This window comes from Trichechus manatus, unplaced genomic scaffold, assembly GCF_000243295.1.
Source record: "Trichechus manatus latirostris isolate Lorelei unplaced genomic scaffold, TriManLat1.0 scaffold00025, whole genome shotgun sequence".
Taxonomy (NCBI): Eukaryota; Metazoa; Chordata; class Mammalia; order Sirenia; family Trichechidae; genus Trichechus; species Trichechus manatus.
The window spans coordinates 11,617,163-11,639,155 of NW_004443961.1; the positions used below are offsets into that span (position 1 = coordinate 11,617,163).

At 37.0% G+C, this 21,993-nt stretch overlaps 1 long non-coding RNA gene across 1 annotated transcript; it reads right to left on the reverse strand.

Moving 5' to 3' along the window:
• Window positions 1–1,879: 1,879 nt before the first annotated feature.
• On the reverse strand, window positions 1,880–21,460 carry LOC111820061 (uncharacterized). Its single transcript, XR_002823587.1, has 3 exons — window positions 21,262–21,460; window positions 20,118–20,221; window positions 1,880–2,124 (listed from the first exon to the last, which is right to left on the reverse strand). It is a non-coding gene; the product is annotated as an uncharacterized LOC111820061 (long non-coding RNA).
• Window positions 21,461–21,993: the final 533 nt, after the last annotated feature.

Sequence of the window (21,993 nt, forward strand, 5' to 3'; positions counted from 1 at the left end):
CTGTTACTCTGTCTCTCAAAGTATTTGATTGTATTCAGGAAACTTCTTAGCTTTGCCTTAGTCTAGTTGTGCTGGCTTCCCCTGTAGTGTATGCTGTTCTCCTCTTCACCTAAGATCATTCTTATCTACTATCTAGTTAGTGATTAAGCCTCACCCTCCCTCCCCACCCCTGTAACCATCAAAGAATGTTTTTTTCTGTGTATAAACCTTTTCTTGAGTTCTTATAATAGTGGTTTTATACAGTATTTGTCCTTCTGTGCCTGACTACATTCACTTAGCATAATAAGTTCTAGCTTCCACCAAGTTATACGATGTTTCACAGCTTCATCATTGTTCTTTATAGTTGCGGAATATTCCATTGTGTGGATATACCATAGTTTGTTTATCCATTCGTCCATCGATGGGCACTTAGGTTGCTTCCATCATTTGGCTATTGTGAACAGTACTGCGATGAACATGGGTGTGCATATATCTATTTGTGTGACGGCTTTTGTTTCTCTAGGATATATTCCAAGGAGTGGGATAGCTGGATCGTATGGTACTTCTACTTCTAGCTTTTTAAGGAAGCTCCAAATCAATTTCCAAAGTGGTTGTACCATTTCACATTCCCACCAACAGTGTATAAGTGTTCCAGTCTCTCCACAACCTCTCCAGCATTTGTTATTTTGTGTTTTATGGATTAATGATAGCCTTGTTGGGGTGAGATGATATCTCATTGTAGTTTTGATCTGCATTTCTCTGATGGCTAATGATCGTGAGCATTTCTTCATGTGTCTGTTAGCTGTCTGAATATCTTCTTTGGTGAAGCACCGTTCATATCCTTTGCCCATTTTTTAATTGGGTTATTTGTCTTTTTGCTGTTGAGGTTTTGGAGTATCTAGATTATTCCTTTTTAAGCATAATTATAACAATTTTTTTCTCTCCATTTCCCACCCAAAGCCCCCCAAAACAAATGAACAAACAAACAAAAAAACAACCAAACCCATTGCCATCGAGGCGATTCCAACTCATAGTGATGCTATAGGACAGAGCAGGACTGGTGGATTCAAACTGCTGAATTTTTTGGCTAGCAGCTGAGCTCTTAACAACTGCGCCACCAGAACTCCCATTTCCCTCACTGACCCCCCTTAAAAAGAGCCAATAATCCGTCGTCATAACATTCACAATTCTTTACATTCTGGATCAAATTTATCTTTCTTTGCTATCGTTCATTTTCCAAGGCACTTCCCTTAAACACACTCACACTATCCCTAACTGCCCCTTTGTGTATGTTGTTGCCTTTGCTAGGAATGCCCATGTCAATGTTCAGCTCTCACGGGTTCACTTAATCAAATCAAATACCATTTTCTTCACAAAGTATGTAAGACCTATATTTCCAGCTGAATTTTATCTCTTCCTTTTCTGAATTTCCCTAACACTTTATCAATCATGAACCCTGAATTGATAGGTCAAGAAAACATGGTAAATTGTTTTCCTGTTTTTTTAATTTTATTTCATGTTTGTTTTTATTACAATTCATATAAGCTTTGAGCATTGTCTGTAGAATATTTTAATATTATGCGTTTTCTTTCCAGAGTTTTAAAATAGTATTGAATTAAAAAAATAAATTTAATTTAACATCATTAAAAATATAGCAATTTTGTCATTCATTCACTATTAATTAAATGTTAATACCTACACATATAGTATTTACTAGGTTCTAGGTAATAGTTTAATCCTTACAACCCTATGAGGTACATATTAATATTACACCCATATACAGATGGAAACTGAGGCTTGAAGTTAACTAACTCAACCAAGATCAAAAAAAGTAGCAATTGCCAGAGTATCCAGAGAGACACTCTGGTCCCCAATTCTGTACTCTTATCCATTTCAGTAAACTGCCAAGCCTTGTATTATATATTAATGATACAATTGTGATGAATATTATCCTAGAATCTGACCTCAAAGTCTAGTGAGGAATATAGGTAAATGACCAGAAATTACTCCGTAGCCTGCTACAATAGGAGCAACCGACCTAGTCAAACAGAGTAATAAAAATTAACATCTTACCTATTTTGAATGTAGCAATATGTGAGTGGGGAAGGGGTCTCGGCATTTCTTTTACAGTAGAAAATTCCCAAACTAAAATAAATAAATAAATAAACATAATTGTAGGTTATAATCTCCTTTAGAGCAATGGCCATGTTCATACTGTACTTTAGATGCTAAGGCTTAGAGACTCCATCATCATACCTAGAATAATATAATAATTTACTGATTAGGTTGATAGAAGAAGCAAGTAATAAAATAATTAAGCACTGAATTAATAAATAGATCATGAAGCAAGGAAGAGATATAGCCTGAAAATAACATCATAGAAGATTTCCAAGTGTATCAACCATAAAAGTAGCTGAAGTCATTGTCTCTCCACTCCCAAATATTTAACTTGACCACTTCCATTGTTAAGGAAGGGCTACCTGTCTGGTGCAAACCATTAAGCACTTGACTACTAACTGAAAGCTTGGGGGTTTGAACCCACCGAGAGGCACGTAAGGAGACAAGCCTGACAGTATACTTCTAAAATGTCACAGCTCAACTCGGCACACATGGAGTCTCCCTGAGTTGGAATAGACTCGACAGTAACTAACAACAACAATATTGAGGAAATGAAGATCCCTTGTATTTTAAAATGAAGTCATTTTTCCATCATGTTTTCAAATTCAATTAAGTTAAAAAAAAAAAAAAGGAGGAAGAAGAAAAAAAGAGAGAGAGAAAAAAAAGAAAAACTCACTAAATTCCCTTTAGGGAGTATTACCTATCATTTGCCATTTAGTTAGTAATTACACAAAATGGAGGCACAAAGCTGTCATCTGTACTTTGCAATCAAGTGCCAAATACAGGGTTATGATTCTGTTCTAGTTGGAATATTTTCCATTATTCTTCTTATTTAATAAACTGTCGCTTGAAAGGGGGTCTGAAAGGCTTCCTCACAATGAATCAAAGCAGTGTTCTGCCTTCCTTTTTTATTATGCATGCCACATTTGAAGCTAATGAAGCATAACCCCTGAGCTGATACTTTTATAGATGAAAGAGACATCATGGCACATCCTCTATTTATTTCATCAGCTAGCTGTAGCCAACCCAAACCACATTGATTGCCTTGCACTTCATTTTTGACAGATGATGGGCATTCGTGTTGATATCTTGTCTAATAATTTCCTACCATGGTCATATTTTAGGTATTAACTGTGAATAAAATTACTAGGAAAAATCATCTGCAATATCAATGGTACATTTAATTTAAGAAGCGTAGTGGGAATAATCCTGATCATTCTACTTTACAGAATTAGATATAGTCTCCCACTAGAGCAAATACTGTCTTGAAATAGTTATTTTTAAGAAGTGTAACATGATCTAACATTTTTATGAGTTTTTTTTTATTTACAAAAAAAATCTAGACAATCAGTTCAGATTAAGCTACATAATCTTCTCTGCAAGTAGGACTGCCACATTTTTAAAGGACATCAAAAGGAATGATACATCACTAAAGAAATGCACTCATTACATTAATACAAGTCAGTGTCACTAATTGACTAATTCAATGTGGAATACAATGCACACATAAGCGATATTAGATCAGTAACATGGTATAGGAAATACTTTTTACCATTTATAGAAGCATGTGAATATATGTAATGCAAAGTATGCTTTAATATATAAAGTTTAGTGGCTATTTAACTCTTTAAAATGCTAATGTGGAAAATAATTTTTTAAAAATTGACTCCCCTAGTTGCACAGTGGCTGCAACAATAAGCTCAAGAATAACGATTGTAAGGATGATGCAGGACCAGGCAGAGTTTCTTTCTGTTGTACATAGGGTCACTATGAGTCAGAACCGACTCGATGGCACCTAACAACAACAGTAGAATTTGAAGGGTGTAAAAATTATTTTCAAAATAGTAAAGTCTATCCATTCTGAGCAGAAATACACCTTTCACTCATAAGAGGAGAAAATAGTTGTGCACACATGTGTGCATGCACATATTGCTGGACAAATATAGGTGCTTCTTTTTGTTATATACTTGTAACAATACATGCTTGTTCAGTTCATGCTTCATACACTGTATGTGTTCTGTTGGAAGTGAAGGAAAGTATTTGAAGTAAGATTATAAAATACTCCAAGACATCACACACATTCACACATTATTATGGGAAAATTTTACCGTGAGCTATCGCAATCAAAACAGTTAGAAAAGCTATGGTGAGAACAGAGCAACTAAATGGAAAATTGCCCTGTGAATGCATAATGAGAAAGTTTTGAAAACATGCATAGTAACAAAGTTGTAAGTCAGGGATAACAAAATGAATAGAGGATAAGCATCCCCATGGAACAAAAACTATGCTATAACGCTCTTATTAAAGAGAACAATTGTCAGGATCTTTATAGTCAAATGACTATACAAAAATGAAAATCTGTAATTTAACAAATAATTCAAAATCAGGCTCCAAATTTGACATTTTATGTGCATTTTCATGTGCATGCCACATGGATTTTAAAAAATTTTTTAAGGAAAGTAAAATTATAAAAAGTACAGATTGTTTTCAAACAAAATGAATTTTACCAGTTTCAGAATCAGTCAAGTCAAAATCAGTTTTGTATGTTATTTCATCTCTTCAGTTATGCCAATCAGTCTCAGTGTGTAAGTCACTGATTCAGGACCTGTTGTGCCTAAGGTTTTACTAACTCTGTAGTATGCAGTTGAATCAATTCTCCACTTTCATTGCATAATAAGCTAGAAGAGTCCCCAAGAGACCATCTGGCTCTGGCTTTGTGTCAAGTTGGTCTGTTCCTGAATAGTTTGTTGTCAAGTACACTACATTAGAAATCAGAAGAAGCCTATTGTTGGCTCATCCACGCTTGGCCAGTTTCCTCTTTTGAAAAATGAAGTATTGAACTGCAAACACAGTTCTAAATTTTAGTAATTACCATTCATCCAATACTACTAATTTTAGGACTTGTTTTTAAAGAATAATAGACCAGAATTCCAGAATGTTCAATGTATGAATGAATGTAAGTTTTCTGTATCTTAAACGCAATCATCAAATGCAGCCTTCCTTGTGTATAACCAAACTCTTCATTACTGAAGTAAATCCAGTTAGTCTTAATATGGTATTATAGATAACTGAAAATATAATTTACATTTTCCTTTATAAGTTTTCCAAATTCAAGAAAGCTGTTACGTGGTCTTCTTTTAAACGTCACTAGAATAGACAAGCATATTCTGTTAAATTTTATATCAACCATCAATTTCAATTTCTCTATAGGAATCCATTTGTGAATCCTGTCTGTCTCATCAAATTTCTGGGACCTTAATCTCATGAGATGTATTATTTTTAAGATTTTTAAAATCTTTTTATCTTATTATATTCAGCATGATATCAAACAGCTATCTAAATAGACCGTAACATTGATTTCATGTCTGTATTGTTTGATACCCAAATTCAGCCATGTAATAATCTGACAGCATACCTGACTGCCCAGGTCTAACCCTCTAAAAAGATTTGCTTATGTCTTCCTAGAATATAAATTCCAACAGAATGATAAGAGAATTAAGTGGTTACATGTGTAGAGTCAGGAACAAAACAAAAACCTGGTTGGATTACTTACTTACTTACTTAGATGCATATTATTGATATCTCTTGATGATGCAATATATAACATATAAGTACTATGCTGTTGTTCTTAGGTGCCATCCAGTCGGTTCTGACTCACAGCGGTCCTATGTACAACAAAACAAACACTGCCCAGTCCTGGGCAATCCTCACAATCCTTGTTATCCTTGAGCCCATTGTTGCAGCCAGTATGTCCATCAATCTCATTGAAGGTCTTCCTCTTTTTTGCTGACTCTCTACCAAGCATGATGTCCTTCTCCAGGGACTGATCTCTCCTGATAAAATGTCCAAAGTATGAGACATAGTCTCGCCATCCTTGTTTCTAAGGAGCATTCTGGTTGTACTCTTCCAAGACAGATTTCTTCATTCTTTTGGCAATCCATGGTACGTTCAATGTTCTTCGCCAATACTACAATTCAAAGGCATCAATTCTTCTTCAGTCGTCCTTATTCATCGTCCAGCTTTCAAATGCATACGAGGCGATTGAAAACACCTTGGCTTGAGTCCAGCACACCTTAGTCTTCAAGGTGACATCTTTGGTTTTCAACACTTTAAAGAGGTCTTTTGCAGCAGATTTGCCCAATGCAACGCGTCTTTTGATTTCTTGACTGCTGCTTCCATGGGTGTTGTTTGTGGATCCACGTAAAATGAAATCCTTGACAACTTCAAACTTTCCTCTGGTTATCATGATGTTACTTATTGGTTCAGTTGTGAGGATTTTTTGCTTTCTTTATGTTGAGGTGTAATCCATCCTGAAGGCTGTAGTCTTTGATCTTCAACAGTAAGGGCTTCAAGTCCTCTTCACTTTCAGCAAGCAAACTTGTGTCATCTGCATAATGCGGGTTGTTAATGAGTCTTCCTCCAATCCTGATACCCCGTTCTTCTTCATACAGTCCAGCTTCTTGAATTATTTGCTCAGCATACAGATTGAATAAGTATAGTAAAAGGATACAACCCTGACACACAAATTTCTTGACTTTAAATCACGCTGTATCCCCTTGTCCTGTTCGAAAAACTGCCTCTTGATCTATGTATAGGTTCCTCACGAGCACAGTTAAGTGTTCTGAAATTCTCATTCTTCCAAATGTTATCCATAATTTTTTATGATTCACACAGTAGAATGCCTTTGCATAGTCAATAACACACAGGTAAACATCTTTCTGGTATTCTCTGCTTTCAGCCAAGATTCATCTGACATCAGCAATGATATCCCTGGTTCCACATCCTCTTCTGAATCCAGCCGGAATTTCTGACAGTTCCCTGTTGATATACTGCTGCAGCCACTTTTGAATGATGTTCAGCAAAATTTTACTTGCCTGTGATATTACTGAAATTGTGTGATAATTTCCACATTCCGTTGGATCACCTTTCTTGGGAATAGGCATAAATATGGATCTCTTCCAGTCAGTTGGCCAGGCAGCTGTCTCCCAAATTTCTTGGCATAGATGAGTGAGCACTTCTAGTGCTGCAGCCATTTGTTAAAACATCTCAGTTGGTATTCCGTCAATTCCTGGAGCCTTGTTTTTTGCCAATGCCTTCAGTGCAGCTTGGACTTCTTCCTTCAGTACTATTAGTTCCTGATCTTACGCTACCTCCTGAAATGGTTGAACAGCGACAAATTCTTTTTGGTACAGGGACTTTGTGTATTCCTTCCATCTTCCTTAGATGCTTCCTGCATTGTTTAATATTTTCCCCCACTGAATCCTTCAGTATTACAGCTCAAGGCTTGAATTTTTTTCTTCAGTTCTTTCAGCTTGAGAAATGCTGAGCGTGTTCTTCCCTTTTGGTTTTCTAACTCCAGGTCTTTGCACAGTTATTATAATACTTTACTTTGTTTTCTTGAGCCACCCTTTGAAATCTTCTGTTCAGCTCTTCTACTTCATCATTTCTTCATTTTGTTTTAGCTACTCAACGTTCAAGAACAAGTTTCAGAGTCTCTTCTGACATCCATTTTTGGTTTTTCCTTTCTAGTCTGTATTTCTAATGACCTCTTGCTTTCTTCACATCCTTGATGTCATTACACAACTTGTCTGATCTTCTGTCATTAGTGTTCAACACGTCAAGTCTATTCTTGAGATGGTCTCTAAATTCAGGTGGGTTATACTCAAGGTTGTACTTTGGCTCCCACAGACTTGTTCTAATTTTCTTCAGTTTCAACTTGAACTTGCGCATATGAGCAATTGATGATCTGTTCTACAGTCGGCCCCTAGCCTTGTTTTGACTGATGATATTGAGCTTTTCCATCATCTCTTTCCACAGATGCAGTTGATTTGGACCTCATCTGGTGAGGTCCACGTGTATAGTCACCATTTATGTTGTTGAAAAAAGGTATTTGAAAGGAAGCAGTCATTGCTCTTGCAAAATTCTATCATGGGATCTCCGGCATTGTTTCTGTCACCAAGGCCATATTTTCCAACTACTGATCCTTCTTCTTTGTTTCCAACTTTCTCATTCCAATCACCAGTAATTATCAATGCATCCTGATTGCATATTTGATCAATTTCAGACTGCATAAGCTGGTAAAAATCATCAATTTCTTCTTCTTTGGCCTTAGTGATTGGTGCATAAATTTGAATAATAGTTGTATTAACTAGTTTTCCTTGTAGGCATATGGATATTATCCTATAACTGACAGTGTTGTACTTCAGCATAGATCTTGAAATGTTCTTTTTGATGATGAATGCAATGCAATTCTTCTTCAAGTTGTCATTCCTGGCATAGTAGACCATATGATTGTCTGATTCAAAATGGCCAATACCAGTCCATTTCAGCTCACTAATGCCTGGGATATCAATGTTGATGCATTCCATTTCATTTTTTATGATTTCCAATTTTCCTAGTTTCATACTTTGTACATTCCATGTTCCGATTATTAATGGATGTTTGCAGCTGTTTCTTCTCCTTTTGAGTTGTGCTACTTTAACAAATGAAGGTCCCAAAAGTTTAACTCCCTCAACGTCATTAAGGTCAACTCTACTTTGAGGAGGCAGCTCTTCCCTAGTCATATTTTGAGTGCCTTCCAACCTGAAGGGCTCATCTTCTGGCACTATATCAGACAACGCTCCACTGCTATTCATTAGGTTTTCACTGCTAATTCTCTTCAGAAGTAGAACTTCGGGTCCTTCTTCCTAGTTGTCTTAGTCTGGAAGCTCAGCTGAAACCTGTCCACCATGGGTGACCCTGCTGGTATTTGAATACCGGTGGCATAGCTCCCAGCATCACAGAAACACACAAGCCCCCACAGTAGGACAAACTGACAGACTCATGGGGGATAATTACCATAGCTACCACAATATACATATTATTTTATACAGTTTATACCCCTGAGAAAAAAACTCTTCATGTTTAAAAGGTTTCATATGATTTGTGGTAATGGGCTTGAGTCTTTATTTTGCATTCTATATGTTTATAAATTTATGTTAACTTTTTTTGAATACTTATTGCTATGTTTATATATTTTTAAATCTCGCCAGGTGAAAATACATGTTTTCCACAAGTACAAGAGTAACTGAAAGAGTAAATTTATCCCATGTACAATACAAAATCAAAGAAAATGTTGATTAGAAACTATTACAATGTTTATTGTTCAAATACTTTAAATCACAAATGAGCTTTTGGTTATTTTGACCATCATAGTACTGGTTTATTAGGTATGTAATTATTATTATTACATATCTGCTGTGCTATTTAAAAATATGCTTTATTGTGTCTGAGCAATCACAAAACAACATAAACAGAACTTGGCATAAAAAAGCTTGTGCCAATCCTTTATTTGTAACAAATCAAAGCAATATACAAATCAGTAAAGATTTATTAAACAATTATTCTATACTATGTACCTTCCTTGGTGCTAGGGACAGAGATTTGGCAAATAAACCTAAATGAATGATTTCTTTTATAAGGATAAGCACAAAGCTGGTTTCTGTGAGGCAGAGTTTAAATATGTCCCAAATGTCTACCTTTTACAAGCTGCTGTACCACTCCATCAACTCTAATATCAACTACTCCCTCTCCCCTCAGCATTCTCCCTCCCATCTTTGGGTTCCCTAATTCCCTGCAACATCTCACAGAACTCAGGAACCTTATAAAGAAAATGGTTCACCTGGTTGTGGAGTCTGGGAAGTCCCAAATTCATGGGTTAGGCATAGGCTTCTCCTGACCCATGTGGCTGCAGGAGCTAAGGAACCCAAACTGACAATTCAGACCATAGGCTGCTGTCTCACAAGGATGCAGAAGCTGGCAAATCAGGTCACATGATAGGCTGCCATCCCAAGGGGCTGTGGAGGCTGGTGAATGCCAGAATTAGTAGGTTAGACAGCAGACCTCTGGGGAGGTCAATTGATCATGAACCAGATGTGGGATCCAGATGCAGAGAGAGAGAGCCTTGCCAGGACACACACATATATCTTAGAAGCAGGCCATACCCCAAGGAAGGGCATAACTTTAGTAAGGGCTGGGTTTGAGTCATGCTCTCCTAAAAGGCTGTGACTCAAGACACACCTTACACCAGTCCTGCCTCACCAACATGTAGAAGTCAGGATCCACAGCTAATAAAATAGAGGACAACCACACAATATGGCGAACCATGGCCCAGTCAAGTTGACACATAAGCCCAACCATCACAGGTTCCATATACTTTATTTGCATAGTCCCATTCAATCATTGTGTGTGAGTCACAAAGACCATAGCTACAAGGGCCATGTTAACTAATTAATTGCACCACAAAACCCTAGAAGATTTCAAAGTCTAGTCAAGGAGACTAAAGTTTGGAACACTGAACTTTGTATAAGATACTGAGAGAGCAGATCTTAGTGATGGGATCCATCTGAGGGTATATTTTTGGATCTACAAGCAATTTTGATGCATCTGTCAGTTTGTCACACTGTGGTGGCTTGCCTGTTGTTGTGACACTGGAAGCTTTGCCACTAGTATTTCAAATACCAGCAGGTTCACCCATATTGGACAGGTTTTAGTGGAGCTTCCAGACTAAGACAGACTAGGAAGAAGGACGTAGCAGTCTACTTCTGAAAAAATTGGTTAGTGAAAACCTTATGAATAGCAGCAGAACACTGTCTGACATAATGCCAGAATAGGAGCCCGTCAGGTCAGAAGGCACTCATAAAACGACTGGGCAAGTGCTATCTCCTCAAAGTAGAGTGGACCTTAATGACCTGGATGGAGTTAAGCTTTCGGGACCTTCATTTGCTATGTGTCAGGGTTGTATCCTTTCACCATACTTATTCAATCTGTATGCTGAGCAAATAATCCAAGAAGCTGTACTACATGAAGAAGAATGTGGCATCAGGATTGGTGGAAGACTCATTAACAACCTGCATTATGCAGATGACACAACCTTGCTTGCTGAAAGTGAAGAAGACTTGAAGCACTTACTGATGAAGATCAAAGACTACAGCCTTCAGTATGGACTACACCTCAACATAAAGGAAACAAAAATCCTCACAACTGGACCAGTAAGCAACATCATGATAAATGGAGAAAAGATTGATGTTGTCAAGGATTTCATTTTACTTGGATCCACAATTAACACCCATGGAAGCAGCAGTCAAGAAATCAAAGGACGCATTGCATTGGGCAAATCTGCTGCAAAAGACCCCTTTAAAATGTTAAAAAGCAAAGATGTCACTTTGAGCCCTGTGGTGCACCTGACCTAAGCCATGGTATTTTAATAGCCTCATATGCATGCGAAAGCTGGACAATAAATGAAGATCAAAGAAGAATTGATGCCTGTGAATTAAGGTATTGCTGAAGAGTGCTGAATAAACCATGGACTGCCAGAAGAACTAACAAGTCTGTCTTGGAAAAAATACAGCCAAAGTGCTCTTTGGAAGCTAAAATGGCAGGATTTTGTCCCATGTACTTTGGAACTTTGGACATGTTGTCGGAAGGGACCAGTCCTTGGAGAAGTACATCATGCTTGGTAAAGTAAAGGGTCAGCAAAAAAGGGGAAGACCCTCGATGAGATGAATTGACACAGTGCCTTCAACAATGGGCTAAAACATAGCAATGATCGTGAAGGTGGAGCAGGATCGGGCAGTATTTCATTCTGTTGTACATAGAGTCACTATGAATCAAACCAACTTGATGGCACCTAACAACTACAACAGCAAGTAATTTCAAATTCCTGGATCATAAAATATAACTAGTTCTACAAGGCCTTATAAGATTTGGTCCTTAGAAGATCCAATGGAAGTGACCTTCTGTTCAAAAGAAAAGCAATAGAAGCAAGAGAAGATAAACAATATGGCAATAGACTGTGATAGGAATAATAGTGGTTTTGGAGGAACTGAGTTTGTCTACTGAATTGTATAAAAGGAACAAAAGAGATATTGTGAACTGTAGCTCCCTACAAGTTTGGAAAAGATGATTAAGAAATCATGACAAAATTTGATAATGATTCCAAGAGAAAATCCAGCGGGATGATTATATCTGGGATGCAAAATCAAGACTCTAGCACATTTCAACTTATAGAATGTCATGCCAGGAAAAGTATTTTTTATTGTATGCTAAATTTGTTTTTCAAAGTAGAATTCTAAAGAATTTACAATGTTTAAATGCTGATGACATGCTTAATGTTGGATGAACATTTTGCGTATTTCCATTAATATGTTCACTGTTGTGTCATTGTATGCCGTCCTGTCAATTCTGACTCATAGTGACACTATAGGATGGAGTAGAACTGCCCTATAGGATTTCCTAGGCTGGAATCTTTATGACAGTATCCCTGTTGACACAATGTTTAAGCTCTCTGCTGCCAATGGAAAGTCTTAACCAAAAGGTTGACAGTTTGAACTTACCAGCAGCTCCGCAGCCGAAAAGACATGGCCATCTGCTCCCATAAAGATTACAGCCTACGGAACCCTATCGGGCAGGTCTAGTCTAATAGCTATGTTCCGATTTGGAATCATCTCAAAGGCACGTGACAACAACACAATCTTTATGGGAGCTGATTACCAGGTCTTTTCTCCAGCAGAGCCGCTGGTGAGTTTGAAGTACCAACCTTGAGGTTAGCAGCTGAGGGCTTAACCATTGAGGCACCAGGACTCCTAATATGCTCATAAAGAATTGTAATGTATTTTCTAACTTCTTCTTTTGGAATAATTTTAGATTTACAGAAAAATTGCAAAGATGGTACAGAGATTTAAATCATACCCCTCATCTGGCTTCCCTTAATGTTAACATCTTATATAAGAACAATCCTACATTTGTCAAACCGAAGAAATTAACATTGGCATAATACTCAACTGCAGGCTTTATTAGGATTTCACATTTTTCCCACTAATACTCTCTTTCTATACCAAGATTAAATCCAGAACACAATATTTGCCATTATGTTTCCTTAGCCTCCTCTCATCTGTGAGTTGCTCAGTCTTTCTTTATTTTTCATGACCTGGCCAGTTTTGAAGAGCACTATGTTTGTTGTAAATTGTCCCTTAGTATGGATTTTTCTAATATGTTATGATTATATTAGGGTTATGGCATTTGAGGAAGAATTCTACAGAGGTAAAGTACCCTTTACATCACAACCTATCAGGGAATACATGATGTTCACTTGACTTTTCACTGGTGATATTAACCTCAATCTCTTGGATGAGAGGGTGTCTTCCAGTTTTCTCCACTGTAAAGCTACTATTTTTCTCTTCCCGTATTCTATTCTTTGCAATCACATTACTGAGTCCAGGGTACACTCAAGGGGAGGGGAGTTTAGCTCCACATGCTGGAGAAGTTTATTTCATAATTAATTCTTAATGCATAGTATACATTTTTTATATGAGTTTGGGGCCAATATATCAGCTAGTCCCAGGGCTTCTAACAAGGAAGAATATGCTATATCTCATAGTGGCGTTCTGAAAATAACCATATAAGCGAATTCATTTTTAAAATGGATAACCACATGAGATAATTCGTTTGTAAATTATTGATCTAAAAAAATATATGGCAGAGGAAAATTATGTTAAAAATAAGCCAGAAGAAATTGAAGTTTTTTTAGTCAGGTTGAAGAATCAAAAGAGCTCAAGTCACCACCCCTGCCATCTACTAGTTTTGTGATGCCTCCACTATCTACTAGTTGTGTGACATAGGGTACTCGACGTAATGTTTTTAATTCTTAAGAAACAACAGTACAAACACCTTACTATTACTGTGAACATGAAATTAAATACCATATAAAGCCCTTAGCCTGTCATTTGGCATACAGCCAAAGTTTAACAAACAAGGATTCTTTTTACTATTACTTAACATTGGGAGGTAAATGACCTTTTTTGGAGAATCTCTGTTCCTGTTCTTTCTGGCTCATCTCTTCCTGAGCCTACTCTTAGAGTCAACCCTACTTTCTACTGCGCAGACTCTTTGGTCAAGAGCTGGATGTCACAGGCACAACACCTTTTTTACCAGTCTCCATTCCTTTGGCCACTGATAAATCATCCAACAACGGCTTATCATGTAGCTGCAAGAAGTGTCACCTTTAAGCTTTATTTTTCCTATGAATAACTGCCATCTTTTAAAACTCTGTTGGTGAAATTAAGGTCTTCACTTTTTTAAAGTAAGTTTCTGAGCCATCTGATGTGCTTGGTTGTCATGTAAATATGCAAATTATGATCATATATATGAGTGAAGTTGAAGATTGCAGGCATCAGCATAATGCAGACTCCATGGTGATTGTCTTGGTGACTTCAGGTGATGCTCATTATCTTTTGAATTGGAGCATAAGAGTTAGCCATCCATGATAAAGTTGCTTACGTTTGAAAAAAACATATTATGTGATATTTTATGCCTTTAAAATTGAACAGAGTAAAAACTATTAAAAGAGCTGAACCATGAAGGTCAGCTTAGTATTTTGTATGAGTAAAACATGTAACTTCCTGATAGTTTTTCTAATCTGATTGTAACACATGTAATTTCTTGCTAAGGCTTAAGGGGTCTGAATAGAGGTCTATTATGTATGTAAATCGATAGTCTGGACACATCATTTTTTTAATATTATCTGGTTCAAAACTGTTACAAAAAGATGACTATGAATTGTATTATATATTATCTCAAAAGAGATACTTCTCAACCCACTTGTAGTAGTGGTCACAATAATCAGGGTTTCAGCCAAGGATGAAAAGATGGATATTTGCAGATTTGTTGATGCAGATAGTGCTAAAAATATAATAAACAGAAAAGGCTGATATTTCCAACAGTGTTCCAGGTGTCAATTAAGAGATAATAACTGGAGAAGAAAAATTCTTATTGATATAAATCCGTTGCCAACTAGTGGATTCCGACTCATGTCAACTCCATGTGTTACAGAGTAGAACTTCTCCATAGGGTTTTCTTGGTGGTAATGTTAACAGAAGTAAATTATGAGGCCTTTCCTCCTCAGTACTGCTGGGTGGGTTTGAATCGCCAGCTAGGTTATTGTTGTGTTGCTGTGTGCCCTTGAGTTGATTCCAACTCATAGTAACCCTACAGAACAGAGTAGAACTGCCCCATCAGGCTTTCTAGGAGGTAATCTTTACAGGAGCAGATTTCCAGGTCTTTTCTCCCATGGATCCACTGGTGGTTCAAATTGCTGACCATTCAGTTAGCAAATTGACGAACCATTGTGCCACCAGGGCTCCTTACTAGGTTAGTAGTTGAGTGCAAGTTGTTTGTACCACCTACAATCCTTAATATTATTAATATAGTTTATGTAAATCTTTTTATTATGAAAGTTTTCGAAGTTTTTTTAAATTGGTACTTGATTAATTTGATTCTTTTTTCTTCATCTCCAAACTTCTTTAAAGAAAGGACTAAAGTGTGGCAAAGAATTGGTAGTTGTTGACTACCTCTTACCTTTGTAAATGTTTGAAAACTTTCATAAACAAAAATGATTTAAAAAAAAATTAGCTGACATTTGTTTTCATTCCATTATAATTAGTCTTTCACATATAACATACAATAAAACCATTTTCAAAACTCACTGTGACCTAATTCTTTTTCCTCAATTCCCCTAGACCATGTGCAACTGTTGTACAACTCTTCTTTGGCTTCTTTTATAACAGAAAAAAAAATTCTCTTTATTCTACACTTATCTCTATGATCACTTCTATCCAATCTCCTTGTGGAATCCCTCTTCCAGTATGGTATATTTCTGTGCAATATCTTTTCAAGTAATTCTCCTTGGTTCTTTTATCAGAATCTCTGAGAGATTCTATAATGTTTCCCAGCACCATTTTCTGTTGGTGGTTTCCAATTCTATATCTCCATTCCTGTCCTGTGTACTGAGCACCAAGACTACATTTCAAAAAAAATTTGAATATAGCACCTGTGTGTCCATCACCACCAGAAACTAATCATGTTCAAAACTGAATTCCACCTCGTCCTCCTACTTTCCAGATTTATTCCTCCTTTTATCCCCCTTCCGCTAGTTCCACCAGTCCATCACCTCTCTTCCTTATCTACCCTTGATCACTGTGTGCTGCCAATTTTCTTAATTCTCTCACATTTGGAGATCCATTTCCATCTCTAGTCTGACAGTTCTATTTCAGTTCTCACTACCTCTCACCAGCATTATTGTCTTGACCTAATTGTTCTCTCTTTCCTCTCTTATCTCTCTTTATTCCATATGTGCTGTCAGGGTTATGTTTTTAAAATGCAGATCTAAGTATATCTTATGATTGTTATTGTTGTTGTTAGGTGCCATCGAGTCAGTTCTGACTCATAGCGACCCCATGTACAACAGAACAAAACACTGCCTAGTCCTGTGCCATCCTCACAATCATTGTTATGCTTGAGCCCACTGTTGCAGCCACTGTGTCAATCCATTTCATTGAGGGTCTTCCACTTTTTTGATGACCCTCTGCTTTACCAAGCATGATGTCCTTCTCCAGGGACTGGTCCCCCAAGGTAACATGTCCAAAGTATGTGAGACATAGTCTCGCCATCCTTGCTCCTAAGGAGCATTCTGGTCGTATTTCTTTCAGGACAGATTTGTTCGTTCTTTGGCAGTCCACGGTATATTCAATACTCTTCTCCAACATAATAATTTAAAGGAGTCAATTCTTCTTTGATCTTCCTTACTCATTGTCCAGCTTCCCCATACATACAAGGTGATTGAAAACACTATGGCTTGGGTCAGGCCCACCTTAGTCTTCAAGGTAACATCTTTGCTTTTCAACACTTTAATGAGGTCTTTTGCAGCATATTTGCCCAATGCAATGTGTCTTTTGATTTCTTGACTGCTGCTTCCATGAGCGTTGATTGTGGATCCAAGCAAAATGAAATCCTTGACAGCTTCAATCTTTTCTCTGTTTATCATCATGTGGCTTATTGGTCCATTTGTGAGGATTTTTGTTTCCTTGATGTTGAGGTGTAATCCAAACTGAAGGCTATAGTCTTTGATCTTCATCAGTAAGTGCTTCAAGTCTTCTTCACTTTCAGAAAGCAAGGTTCTGTCATCTGCATATTGCAGAGTGTTAATGAGTCTTCCTCCAATGCTGATGCTCCGTTCTTCTTCATATAATCCAGCTTCTCAGATTATTTGCTCTGCTTATAGATTGAATAAGTATGGTGAAAGGATATAACCCTGACACATCTTTCCTGACTTTAAACCATGCAGTATCCCCTTGTTCTGTTGGAATGACTGCCTCTTGATCTATGTACAGGTTCCTCATGAGCACAATTAAGTGTTCTGGAATTCCTATCCTTCACAATGTTATCCATAACTTGTTCTGATCCACACAATAGAATGCCTTTGCATTGTCAATAAAACACAGATAAACATCTTTCTGGTATTCTCTGCTTTCAGCCAGGATCCATCTGACATCAGCAATGGTATTGCTCATTCCACATCCTCTTCTGAATCCGGCTTGAATTTCTGGCAGTTCCCTGTCAATGTACTGCTTTTAAATGATCTTCAGCAAAATTTTACTTGTGTGTGATATTAATGATTTTGTTTGAAAATTTCCACATTATGCTGTATCACCTTTCTTGGGAATAGGTATAAATATGGATCTCTTCCAGCTGGTTGGCCATGTAGCTGCCTTCCAAATTTCTTGGCATAGACAAGTGAGCACTTCCAGCGCTGCAACTATTTGTCGAAACATCTCAGTTGTTATTCTGTCAGTTCCTGGAGACTTGTTTTTTGCTGATGCCTTCACTGTAGCTTTAACCTCTTCCTTCAGTACCACTGGTTCCTGAATATATGCTACCTCCTGAAATGGTTGAAAATCAACCAATTCTTTTTGGTATAACGACTCCGTGTATTCCTTCCATCCTCTTTGGATGCTTCCTGTGTCATTTAATATTTTCCCCATAGAATCCTTCAATATTGCAAATGGAGGCTTGAAGTTTTCCTCAGTTCTTTCACTTCACTTTGTCTTCTCGAGTCGCTGTTTGAAATCTTCTGTTCAGCTCTTTTACTTCATCATTTCTTCCACTTGCTTTAGCTACTGGACATTCAAGAGCAAGTTTCAGAGTCTTCTCTGATATCCATTTTGGTCTTTTCTTTCTTTCCTGATCTCTTGCTTTCTTCATACATGAGCTTATGATTATGTCTTATGACTTCCAAGGACTAAGCAGGATAAAGATTAAACTTTAACCTGGTCTACAATGTTCCACAAAAGCCAACTCCTGTCTACATCTTCAGCTCACTTTCCCTTTTTTTTTCTTCCCTCTCCACCCTCTAAATCCTCCTATACAATCCATGATGTAAACATTATATTTTGTCAGGAGAAATGTATTATTTCACTCACTTTAGAGATGATGAAACTGAGTTAGAGAGTTTATAAAGATATCCCAAAATTACATAATTAGAAAGCAATAAAATCAGCATTCAGTTCAATGCCTTCTGATGCTAATTCTCAATCATCACTTCACCACCAAAAGTGAAGAAATCAAAGTACTGTCAATTTTTTTTTATTTTACTTCAAGATACAAAAGTGGAAATTATTTTCTGAAGATCTCTAATTTCATAGGTATGCTATTTATATGCATTAGCTTTAGAATCAGAGCTTGTGATTAAGCTTTACGTTAACTCTATGGGAATTCTGAAACTTCAGATAATAAATTCCTTAACCATTCTAAGCCCCCGTTACCTCATAATAAAAGAAGGATAACAGAAGTATCTAACTTAGAGTATTATAAAATTTAATAAAATATAACTATTATTTTCTGAGATAAGTTAGTTATACTTCTATTTGAAGAATGTGGAATACATAAAGGAATTTTAAAATGATTCCAAAATCCTAAAAAAATAAATTGTTAAATATAACCAGGGAGGAGGTAACAGGTTTTTTTTTTTTTTCTGTGTGTGTGTGCGTTTTACATGTTTATCACCTACATCCTATTGGCAGAACATGTCCACAGAATTTATAATAACACATTTTTTGTGCTAATAATAAGAGGTTACTTTGCTCATCAGCTGTGAAGTTTTTATAGGACAAATTTAACCCTTATAAAAACCCAGCGATATAAGTGGGGGTTTTTTACCCCATTTACGTTAAGAAGACAGATGCACAGGGTCATACAAGAGTCTGAGTAGGAAACCAGAAGTGAAATTCAGATATACTGGCTTAAAGTTCAGTGTTCTGTTTCAATGATATTCTATTTAAGACTTTCAAGAGAATTACTGAAAATTCCTGTTTAATCCATCTCCAGAGGATTCCTTCTTTATAAAGAGGACCTACAATTGTATATATTTCAAAATAATTTGGTCAAATTAATTTAATTTTATGCAGCTCTTGAAACCCTTAGCTAATTCCCATGTTTTAAATATTTCTAAATTAAACAAAAAAGTTAATACAGAAAGAAATATTTCAAACAGCCACAGGCTGCTTTCTCCAAATCCTGAGAAGTGTAAATAAGTACATCAGGGGCCAAAACATGATTTTCTCTAAACATTACTTGGTGTGAATAGTGCCCCACAGAGTTGTTTCGGGATAATTCATTTCATCTGTAATGAGAACCAATGGGGTAGATTTATAAGCACTGAAGACACATAAATGACACTGCAGATTACTCAGTGTCATCACCACATGCTTCTTCCTTCTGATGAAATAGTGACTGAAATTACAACAAGCACAGTCTAGGGACGTATGGAAACTACCAAAGAAGTACTTTGCTTAATCTTGGTAATTACTTCCTAAGTGCATTCCTTTTGACATTTCCATTTAGATTTAGACATTTGTTTTTCCTCTGTGCCTTTGAATACCATGAGTGGAAAATACTGTGCTTCAGCCTAGAGGTATCTCTGTTTCACTGGTGGATGTCTTTTCTTCAGAAAGCTTTAAAAATCTTGGCAATCTTATATCACTCATGATATGTTCTAGGCAAAGAATCAAGCTTATTCTCACTTAGCCTTTTCTGAAATCATTCACTTGCATTGGTGAGTCGTTTGGCTATGGTTTGGAGGTCAATTGATGGCTTATAGAAAGGCATTATGTGTCCAAAGACCCAAGTAACATTCAGTTCTACAGACTTACCTGCATTAGTGCCATATTCTTATAAGGATGTTGATTCACTTTTCCTAGAAAGAGGTCCGAGGGAAAAAACCACCAACTGTGACTCACTAACATAGTTCTGATTTCTGGAAAAAAAAAAACAAAAAACCACATTTACTACTTTTCTAGTGCTGATATGTCTATCCAGAGACTTGTAAATTTCACAAGGACTATAATCAGATTGGAGCCCCGGTGGCGAAGTGGTTAAGAGCTCAGGCTGCTAACCAAAAGGTCGGCAGTTCGAATCCACCAGCTGCTCCTTGGAAACCCTATGGGACAGATCTACTCTGTCCCGTAGGGTTGTTACGAGTTGGGTTGACTCGACAGTACACAAACACAACAGCAGCATAATAAGTTTATGTTACATCTCTGGTCTGATTTTCTTCTTCTGAGAAATGAATGAGTTGCTAGATGCCAGCACAAACATGATATATATGTATATACTTATACATATATATATGTTTTCTTTTCAAGTGTGAAGCAACTGAGTTATATCCATTTTGAGGAACCCACTCCATTATATTTTATGCTGGTAGATTTGGGGAAAAGACTTTCCAACTGACTTCATTGCCTTACTGTTCTGAATGGTTCTCTGTCTAGCATAAATTTGATAGTATATAGTCATAAAACTCTCATTGAACATCCACTAAATGCCACTAAGTGCCAAGCACTATACTGGGAGCTGACAGTAGGAGAAAAACACACTATAGACCTTGCTCTGAAGATGCTATAGAAAAAGTTAAGCATGAAAACAAAATACCCACTATTTATTGTGTGTTTTTTATGTACCAGTAGGTATAGTTACACAAGTGACAGAGGACAGAACGATTTGTATCCAAATTTTGTGTGCAGTCAACTGTACTATACTACCACAATCAGGAAAGGGATTTAGCAAATATTTATGTAGGCTCTTTCCAATTAGCAGTCCTGTTTAGCTACAGTCTGTGAGGCCTTTAACCTATAGGTTCACTCCCCTACACCCCCCGAAAAATTCTTATCCAATCCTGATCAACATATTCTAGGTCCTTGTTCCTTCCAATATGGAGATTCTGGAGTTAGTCATATGGCCACAGACTGTACATCGTGTCACAGGAAATCTTCATTAGCACCCTCTCAACTCACTTACCAAAAAGGTCCCTGATGACTTGCATTACTTCCTCCCTTCAACCTTCTCCAAGACAGTGGAACTGGCTCTATAACCAGAGTCATCATCAGAAGTCTTGAGTATTTCTTGGAACAAGTATCTAGTTGAAAATCAGTACTTTGATAATCTGGCAGAAGGTATATCTTCTCAGAACTTGATGCTTACCCCTTAAAATGCCAAAAACTGTCCTGGCCTTGGGTGGCTATGAGTCGGAATCGACTCCGTGGCAATGGGATGGGTTTGATCTCATAACCATTTCTTCGAGGGGCAGCCATAGAGGTGGACTTTCTCTTGACCTCAACCCAGCCTGATTTTGAATATCCTCTATCCAGCTGAGGTCCTGAATTCTCAACTTTGTTTTTCAGCTTAAGCTTTCTGCCACACAGCCCCCCATCATCAATATTCAATTTAAAATAATGGCATTAACCTGAGAAGCAGACCATCAGTCCAATATATTTTATTTTAATAAATATATCTTGCTAAAATTAAATACATATGCCTTAGTTATCTAGTGTTGCTATAATAGAAATATCACAAATGGGTGGCTTTAATAAACAGAAATTTATTTTCTCAAAGTTACTCATTGCCGTCAAGTCGATTTCAACTCATAGAGACCCCACAGGACAGAGTAGAACTGTCCCATAGGGTTTCCAAGGAGTGGCTGGTGGATTCGGACTGCCGACATTTTGGTTAACAACAAAATGCTTAAACCAC